The following is a 10,524-nucleotide window of genomic DNA, read 5'->3' as shown; positions in this document are numbered from 1 at the left end:
AAGAGAAATGGGAGGCACCTGAGCTAACATTCAAGTGTCATAGCAAAGGGTCAAAAGGTAAATAATTTCTAAAATTCTGCTTTCACTTGGTCATTATGGGGTATTGAGTGTAGATTGATGAGGAGAAAAATGAATTCAAATGATTTTAGCGTAAGGATGCAGCATAACAAAATGTGAAAAAAGTGAAGGGGTCTGAATGTTTTCTGAATGCACAGTAATAATTTCCTGTGTAGAGACAACTAATACTGTGTTTTATTTTACTGCATGAATATGAGCAGATGTTGCAAGTTTTTCTGGTGTAAGTCATATTTTTTTGTTCGATAATCTCTCCGTTCTCTGAACTCCTTTGACATGACTATACAAAGTATACACAGTATACACAGCATAGCACAACCCGTCTAAACCATGTCACACAGATTAAATTGTAAGCAGACAATCAACATTAAAAACAATGTTGTTACACCTTCTTATACTGCCCAGGCTTTTGTGTGTATAATCTTTCAGTGTGCTGCCTTCAAATCACATGGGATACTAATGTTTTCCTTTTTTTTCTTTGTTTTTTAATCTTTTTTTTTTTGGGAGCAGTTCCAAAATTATGAGTAGCATTATTTTACAATACAACTTACACCATTAAAGTTACTTACAGTTTTACACATGGGCAGTATGGATGTAAACAAATACAACTACATTTAAATGGTACAGATTTAATCAAGAGATAATGCAATCTGAAAGGATAAATGAGGAACAGCTGAATTTCTGGAGTAATATTCACCCAGCCCACCCTCTCTGTTTACAATGATATCCTGATCTCCATTGTCAATCAGGGATAAGTATCCATGAATCCCTTTTGAAATCAACAAAAAGAGGTTCTCTGTATGTCTTTGGAGCTCGTAATTTTTATTGAGTATCAAAAGCAATCCAGGGGATTGTTGTCTTTAGCATGCGAACAGTAACTACCAGTAGAAGTACAATGATGCAGATTTGCCAAAATGTAAACAAAAAGGCTAAGACTAAAAGAGACGAGAAAATAGTTTTAATGTTGATATTCAGACATTCAGAGAGGTTTTTATCAGTTTTCACCTGATTTGGGTAATGATAAGGGGTGACTGTGGCTCTGGAGGTAGAGCGGGTCATCCACTAACTAGAGTGTCGGTGGTTCGATCCAAGTGATCTTGGGCAAGACACTGAACCCCAAATTGCCCCAGACATATCATGAGTATGTGGGTGTGTGTGTATGAATAGAAAAGCGCTGTATGTATAGATAAAGTGCTGTATGAAGCACTTTGAGTGGTCTCTCAGACTAGAAAAGCGCTATTTAAGTGCTAAAATAAGCGCGTCTCAAAAGTCCATGCAAAATCAACAAGAAAACATTTCAGATTTTCGAAAAAAACAGTGTTATTGCATTGCAGACCTAGTAGACCTAGTTAGTCCCAAATGAAAAGGATAAATGTAAGATCAGACTTTTGTTTTACATTTTGCATATAAATTAACAGAGCCGCTAATGTTAGCCTAAACTCTGATGGCATCCAGGACTGGCTTCCTCACAGTGGGGAAATACTACTCAGTGGATGTGTTAGACTTGAACAGGGCTTTTATTTGTAATATAGTTAGTTATGAACCAAGCCTTGTGGTTTATTAGAAAAAGAGTATCTATTGAGTAAGACTACTCCTTTTGACCATACTCTTGCATATTGAAATTCTTATTCTGTGAATGTAATGTGGAACATCCCAACTTGAGTAGCATCTTCTGGACTTTGACAACATTAAGATAACTGAATTGGATTTGAATTTGAGACTATGTGGCTGTACCTTTATTTTACATCTTGTTCATAAAATTCTTCCAGCTCTTTCAGTTGCTACATCAAGCTGCTGCAGTCATAAAAGAATAAGCAAAATTTATTATGAGGCAAGCCTTCACCTTTCATATCATCAATTGGATCTTGTTGCATGGGTGCTCATGCTCCTAATACCAATTACGGTCATGTTCCCTGAAATCCCTTTTGCACAAAGCTTTACTGTATCTCCTTTTCAAATCCACACTGAAAACATTATTGTGAACACATTAGAACATAGATGATGGAGGATTCTGTAAAGCACTCTGATCGGATTGTCATGCAGTTGATGAGGAGTTAATTATGATGCCACATGAAGATGGACTAATTTATAAATAACAACATTCTCTTAAGGCTCTGTACATTATCATTAAACAGATCTTATTAAATATTTTTGACATGAGAGTAGCAATTATGCTTACGATATGAAGGTTACATTAGTCCTAGAAATCAAGTGTAAAACCATCGGCCATAAGAAACACAGTGTACTTGCAGAGTGTACTTTTCTTGACCTTGACTTTTTAAATTCTTTAATAAATCTTAGCTTAATCCTAATACAAGAACCATGCTGGATGTATTTTCTAATTCATGTAACTTGCTATATGCACTTATACATGAGACTTAATCCCCTCTAACAAAGAAATCTTTTCATTTATTTATTATTTAAATTGGTTATGTTTGTTACATTCTATTTCATAAAGGCAAATGAGAAACCTTATAGACTGTTGTAATGTCTATAGTTGTATGAATCTAACCTCCATTATATTGACAAAGCCTCTAGTAAAGTATTTTTTTATAGGCCTAATTCCCACCACGCATCCCCCACCATACTGAAAGTTCTGAGAGTGGTTATTGTTGTTCTCGTGAGAGGCTTCCTTTTTTGGTTTAACATTCACTGAGGATGCAATCTTCACTTTTATGTAAAGTAGACTGCATCCTAATCCCAGCTGTGTTCCATACAGTGGATTGAAAGGATTTTCTTGAGAGTCAAGTGAGAATACTGTCATTCCTTTAAAACCTGAAATAGAATGGGAGGCAGTTCAACAGCAGCCACTAGAGAGGCAAACCATGCAAAAAGAGCTTTGAACAGTTGGCTGAAAGAGCTTAACCCAGAGTGAACTGCTCCCCTGATGCTCAAAGCCAACCACCTGGGCAGCCAAGAGATGGAAGAGAAACGTAAAAGATTAGAATCTTGCTTGGTAAAAGGATTTGTCCCAAGGTGGTCGCTGAAGTTTCTTCGGCCTTAGACCACCCTGCTAAACCGCTGACCTGAAAACTCAGCCGTAAAAACTACAGCAACTTCATATTTTCTTGCACCATTATGTAAAGGCAGCCTTTGGACTTTGGACTGTAGTAGAGAAGAAAATGTTTGACATAGCCCATGTGTTTCTTAAACTCTGCCACCCTCTTTACGAAAGCAGGAATGTACCAATTATCGCATAACTAAATGAGTACTTTCTAAAATAATCAATTATACTTCATCTAAGTAGATTTTGTTTTAAGTACCAGCTAGTTTCGGAAAAGGCAAGAATTACAGAGTAGCCTGTGGTTATGCAGTTCTGGCCCCAATTTGCATTGAAGCTCTTTTTTTTCTTTTTCTTATAGCTTTCTTTTAAGAGAAACAATAGTCACTTCTTTGGGGAGCATTGGTGAATTGGCGTGTGAGAGGTTTATACAGTGTATTTATATATATGCGTTCATATTAAATAGTTTATAGAGTTCTGATTTTAACCATTTCACCCCAATTATTTCACAACTACTACTAGATTAATTGTCAAAAGAGATTTACTGGCCAAATAAATAACCTTACCTCTGCTACAGTTGCATTTAATCTAATAAGTCGCAGTGAAATGCTTACTGTCTAAATGAGACAGTTCAGCATTTTGGGTAGAAAGGGTTAATTTGTGAACTTTAGAGGTGTTGGTAGGTGGACTTTTTTTCTTCTGACAGAGCCAGGCTAACTGCTACCCCTGTTTCGAGTCTTTGTGCTTAGTTATGCTAATTGGCTCCAGGCTCCAGTTTCATATTTGGTAAGAAAGCAAGTATGTATATCTCTCAATATGACACACTATTCCTCTAAGTGAGGCTTACTCTATACGTGATCCCACTCGTGTACCTCACTATCAACCAACATATGAGTAGTGTTGTTCATTTGGACTAAAATAAGCTATACAGATTGATCAAAACCCCTCTTTTTCTGTTGTTATGGCGATCTAAACAACATGTGCACAGGAAATCTGGTTGTGCCCCACTTTCCTGAAGTGAGTGACAAGGCTGTAAAGAGTTCACTATTGTTGTTGTACAAATTTATTTACTGGTTTTGATGCTATTGTAAATATTTGACTTTTGACGCTAGAGCAATGGCAAGTCAGATAGGTTAATGGTATGGTTTGCCTGGAGTTAAATTTAATAAGTTAAAAGTTATTTTGAGTAATGTTTTTTTGGTGCAAATTTTCTTTTTTCATCATTAATTGGTGGCTGTTGCGTGACCATTTGCTGTAAGTTACCCAGAAGTCCTCAAAGATTTCATTGATTATGGATCTGTAAATTAGTATTATATGTCTCACCGTCATAATGAGTATGTTGTTTTGAACTGTTTCACACCTACACTGCATACCCTCTGTGAAACTGACATAATGTTTGGCTAGATATACAATTCAAATCCAGTTCCTAGTTCCTAGAAAAAATAATTTAAGAGAAAATCATTCTGCTTTCAAGAAAGTAAGATATGTAAACAGTTTAACCCAGAAAGAATTAAAAATTCTTGCAAAGGGAGACATGAAATTTTATTGTTCTTGACTGCATTATATTATTGTTGACTGTTGTAATGTGGGATCATAGAATTAAACAATTGAGTTTTCATTGTGCAAAAAGAAAGAGCGGGAGGCGAAAGGAGGAGTAGGAGAGAGTGAAAACGAATAGAAGTGTTTGTTGAGGACAAGGGCTCAATTTAGCAGGGCAATCTGAGGTCTGTTTATTCTGTCCTTACCTCATTTTCTTGCTACCCAATGTTTCTTCATTCATTTCACATCACTAATTGAAGAAGAAACACGGGCAAGTTAAGCAGTCAGAACATGTCCTCAGAGGAATGAGAAAATGTGATTAAATATGTACACTTTATGTAAACACACACTGAGGAGTGTATTTCTTTACATAATGTAACTCACCTGTTAGATTAACTCAAATAGCCCTTCATCAACACCATCCATCATGTAGCAAATGTGTTTTTTAATTTTAAACTAGATTATGCCATGCATTGTTAATAATATAAACATGGATTGGAACATAGAATTCTTTTTTAATGCATTTGAACTGTCAATGTTTAAATCGGTTTGGTCTATTTTGCATTTGTACTGTTTCTACTTGAGAGTGTTAGGAGATCGACATTTCAACCATTTACTTTTCCATTACCTTTAGTTTTTATTATTGCTATTTATCTAGCAACTATTTTTCAACTATTGATTCTCTATTTTTAACGTAAGCTATGTTTATCTCAACTGTTCATCAACCATTTATCTATTACTTTAGCTATTTCAAACTTTTACCTGTTACTTTGAACTATTTCATTAATTTATCTATTAGCTATTTACTTTTTATTCTATACCATCCATTACTTTTAGCTAACTATTATTTCAAACATTAATCCGTCATGTTTAGCTAACTATGTCTACCATTGATCCATTGTACTCTTAGCTAACTATTTCAACCATTTATCCATTATTTTTAACTATAACAAGTATTTATTCTTTTAGATAAGTGTTTTAACTTATCTGCTCACAATTGCAAGACGTGGTGTTCAGGTGTGTCAACAGCGGACTCTATATGTGGATTTAAAAAAAACAAAACAAACCTAATTTCTCCCCTGGTTGTGAATAACCACTTTTCTTTTTTCTCTACTATCCAAGATACATGTTTAACCTTCCCTGAGTATGACTTTAGTGCTGTATAGATTCTGTGGAAGGGTTTAATTTGGAGCCAAGTGACAGTTCCTTGATGATGGATCCTTACGATGGGAAATCATGTGGGTAGAAAGAATGAGTCATCCATCATCTTTCCATTGCGTTAGGTTGTTGCCGCTGGTGCAGAACGGAGTCAAGTCCCATTTCACAGCTCTGAAGGAGTGATGATGTCAGAGCTGTCACTGTTCTACTCTCTCATCAGTACCCACTCACAAAGCTCTTAGTATTTGTGCAATCAGGGCAGGGTGGAATACAATAATAGCACTGAGTGGAATGTACTGTCTACATTTAAACCTTCTATTAGCCCCATTTCAACATTTCTTCCTATAATGTCTGCCTATTTGTAGCTGTTTTCTGCCTGGAAGCTTGCATATTATCACTCCCAAAAGTTAGACTGAATAAAGCAATGACTTAATGATAAATCAACTTTACGTATCCTTGAATATCCATCCTTAGGAGATTTGTTTCTTCCTCAAATCTACTTTCTAATACTCATACTCAAGTTTATTCCACTCCTGATTTGCCTCAGTCTGTTTCTCAGAAAGAAGGTCCTTATCCAGTTGATTCAAGTGCAAGTTGAAAAAGATAACATTACTGTGAGATTCATCTCATTGACATGTTCATGTTTTCACAGGAGCAGAGTTTGTTTGTTGTTGAGAAAAACACAGCCTTAATGCCCTCTGTACACGAAAGCCCTCATGAATGACTCTGAGTGTTTCTTAAACATCTGAAGAAATTACCACCCCCATGTTATTGCAGAAAATGACGCAGATATCCTCTTAAGCAACTTTTCTTTTCATCTTAGTGTATATGCAATTGATAATGCATGTAGTTGGTGGCTGTAGTTCTGTGAAGTAAGTGACTCATTATTGGATAAATTACAGAGGTTACATAACTACTGTACTTTCTCAGCATATGTTTACCCTTCCAATGACATGACTTGGCATTGTAATAGCAATTCTAAACATGAATATGAAAAATCCTAAAGATATATATCTGGATAAACTGATCTTATGTTACAGGTTTAGGTCAAATGATCTGGGTTTTACTGTCTTATTAAGGATATGTAGTTTGTTTTTTTAAATCTTGAAGTCATGAAAATGAAAATACCTATAGTTACAGCTTTTTACAGTAGTGCTTGGAAAACATGCTTACTTTGATTGAACAAACAATTTATTGCCCATAATCACGTCCAAAAAGACTCGGTTGCTTAGTGTTGCCCTGAAATACCTTCTCTTGGTTATTAAAGCTATACTTCCCTCTACTGGTAAATGATACTAAAACACATCCATATTAGATGGTTGAATAGTTTGAATTAATATATTTAGTATGTTTATAAGAAGAAGAATTTAACAAAGCATTGACTTCCTCTATATGAACAACAATATGAAGAATCAGATGTTGTTTTTTCATCCTCACCACAGACAGAAATCACCCAAAGCCTATTTTATAAAATTAGTCCTGTAATATTACAAAGTTTACACTTCATAATTACAAGACATGGCATAATGCACTCCTTTTCTCTATACCCTATTTTGATGTCTTCTGGAGTCTTTTGATAATGTTACATGGAAAACTTTTCATTAAACACATTTAAAATAATTATTTCTTAATTTTTTGCATGTTTTGTTTTAAATAGAGCAAGACATGGACCACATGTATGTGACCTTGTAAGAATTCCAATCAGAGCAATTTTAAACTCAAGGTAAACACTGACATCTGTCATCCTGTATTCAGGATGTTTGGGTCAGCCATCTTAAAATGTCATTGCAGCTGTAACCCAGGCCTTTGCCCAGGGTGCTGCTTGTGAGTTGTTGGGAACTGCGGCTAATTAACACTGGGGTATCTGAGCCAGGAAGGGCAGAGTGAAAGTCCTTCCTCCCTTTACACAGTCACTGTGTCTAACAGATGGTCCTCAGACAAGCTAAGCTGTATGCTTCTGACTGTGGAGCTAAGCTGTATGCTTCTGACTGTGGAGATTAGAAACCAAACTCTCTCTGGTAGACATCAACACAGGTCAACTAGAGAAAGTTTTCCTGAAGGTTTTGATGACTTGATTTACCATGGACTCCCTCCTTCATTTGCTGTAGGTATTATACAATCTGGTCATGAGTAGCCACTTGAATTTACGATTAGCTCAGTAATGGGATGGTATTATATTTGTCATGCAGCATGAGGAAGATGTACAGTAGCCTACTGTTGTAGGATTCTGTCTTTTGTACTGGGAGGATCTCATTTGCCTTTATGAAAGCCTGTGTTCGTGACACAGGCTTTCTGTTATACATTTTGTTGTCTCTGATGACATCATCAGATATCATTACATTTTCAGACTTTAGAAAGCTCCCCACGCAACCACAGAAGACATTATACAATTGTTCTCACAGGTTGACTATACTCTTTGTGATAAGTAAGCTGAGCTTGATGTGTAAAATCAGTGGAGTGGCTCTTTAATGTTTCAACTGTGAATTCTGACAGTGAACAATGTTAATTCTCTACTTTTAAAACTTGTGTACATGAAACAAAAATTTTTAAAAAATGTGATGATTTGTGTAAATCAACTTGTTGAGCAAAAAAAATCTGACTCTTCTTGTTGCTACAAGACCTTACAGTATTTTCCTTATTGATCTAAAACCCAAAGCAAAAACCCAATTGCAAATCTGCAGTGGAAACTCAGTGAATTTACAAAATACATCATCATAACAACATTGTATGCCAGTTTGTTGAACTGTATATTGAAATTTTGCATCCCCTTAAAAACCAATAAAGAGTGTGACTACAATATAAGGTTACTGTTATTGTTTACATAACTCAATTGATGGAGATTAAAAGAGAGAAATGATGGAAAGAACGATTGAAGTGATACTTTTGCTTTATTTATCTGCTGAATAAAACTAGTGTTTAAGATATCAAAAAAGCACATTTGACACACGTACAAAGCAGAGTTAGAAGAGCTAGAAAGAATCTAAGATGGAACTACTGTAAGGATTTTGGTTATATTTATTAATCTCTCAGATTTGTGCAGCTCTAGCATTGCAGATCATAGATATTTTATGTGTAGGGTTAAAGACATCAGTATGGCCAATATCAGTTCTTTTCCTCTGACGACTGCCCATTGATGAGGCCAGACTCCCAGCGTTGCCACAGAGGAGCCTTCTGACCTCCTGCTCTGTGAACTTTTGTCTCCTGCTGTGGGATAAAACAGAAAAAATAGCAGGATTTAGAGAGGGAGATTAGCTCGTCTTCTTGAGTCTCTGCTTGTGCATGTGAAAATTCCACCATATTGTACAATATATATCAATCTCAAATTCAGAGTGTCAGTGGAGATTCCCCCGAACAACAGTGAAACTCTCTTTTTTACACTATTCATGAGAACAAAGAAACCACTGTCCTATCGGTTTAGCTGATAGTAACCCATGATAGACTTATAGCCAATATCTGGAAACACTCAGCCTCATGTATATCAAAACTATGGAACAGTCGTATGCTAGAACCAACACACTAACACATGGTACAAAATATTTGAACATATATGAATATAATAACTAGTAATAATATGAAACCAGTACAAAATTTTACAAATGTTAATTGAAATTAACCGGTATTCTATAGAATGAATTCCTAGCATGGACAAAAAATAATAACTCATAATTACATTACATGGCACACTTATATAATACTGCTATATCATGTTCATATATCATAAGTAAAACAAATATGTAAAGATATAAGGATATTATATAAGGATGTTTTCATAGTCTGATGCAAAATACTTTCACAAGATCAATTTTAGAACCACTTGTGCTAATCCAAGAATTTGTGAAACAAATAGTATTTCTGAATACTTCGAGTCTAATGTCTTGTTTCAACTATTTTAGGTGCCAGCCATGCAGATCAATAGGATTCAGAAAGCTGCAATTATAGCAACATATTTAACATTCAATTTGGTTTCTACTAATTTCTAGGCATTCTTGATAACTGATATCTCACTGAGAAAATGCCAAGAACAGAAACCTTTTGATGATACTCCATCCTTCCCCTGAGCTACTGACAATATAACATTACTCCACACTGTGTGTGTTGCCAGTGCTTTATACCCAAAAAAATGCAGAGCTCAAACAGAAAGATGATGCAAAAATAGAAGCTATTTACAGTAATTAGACCTGATACATCACCTGTGTCTGCTCAGATTTCATCTGGTCTTTCTTTGAGGGTGGTGGCCAAACCCGTTCCAGTTTCCCCCTAGACTGTTGTCTCACATCTAAAGGACAGGAAGAAGAAAGGAGTGGGATAAAATGAAGGTAAAAAATACAGTATTTCACATAATTAACTAGACTGAAACTCTTGTGTTTGTCTGAACTAAGGTGAGCTGCCATTGTTAGCATTTCTTGCTAACTAGCTTGCTACCCAGAGTAGTAACCTCAGTGCTACTTCCAAGGCCAGCTGCATTTCACACTACATTATTTTGTGAGGTTAAAGATTATGTTTTTAAAAAGTTTATGATCAGGACATCCACTGTGTAGAATTTGTGTAGATAAAGTAGCTCCAAGGAGCTTGTCTAGAGTGTGGGCTAAAGTAAGCAACTCTGTCCAGTTTAATTGGATTTGGGAAAGTTTACACCTCAGCAATCCCAGCCAAACTCATCATCTGAGATGGATTACATTTGCCAAACACAATGGTTAATCCTTATCCTAAATCCTTGTAACGTCAAAACTAAAACAGCCTCTAACCATATG

The sequence above is a fragment of the Xiphias gladius genome, chromosome 3 (genome assembly GCF_016859285.1).
Source record: "Xiphias gladius isolate SHS-SW01 ecotype Sanya breed wild chromosome 3, ASM1685928v1, whole genome shotgun sequence".
Taxonomy (NCBI): Eukaryota; Metazoa; Chordata; class Actinopteri; order Istiophoriformes; family Xiphiidae; genus Xiphias; species Xiphias gladius.
This window is presented reverse-complemented; position numbering follows the sequence as displayed.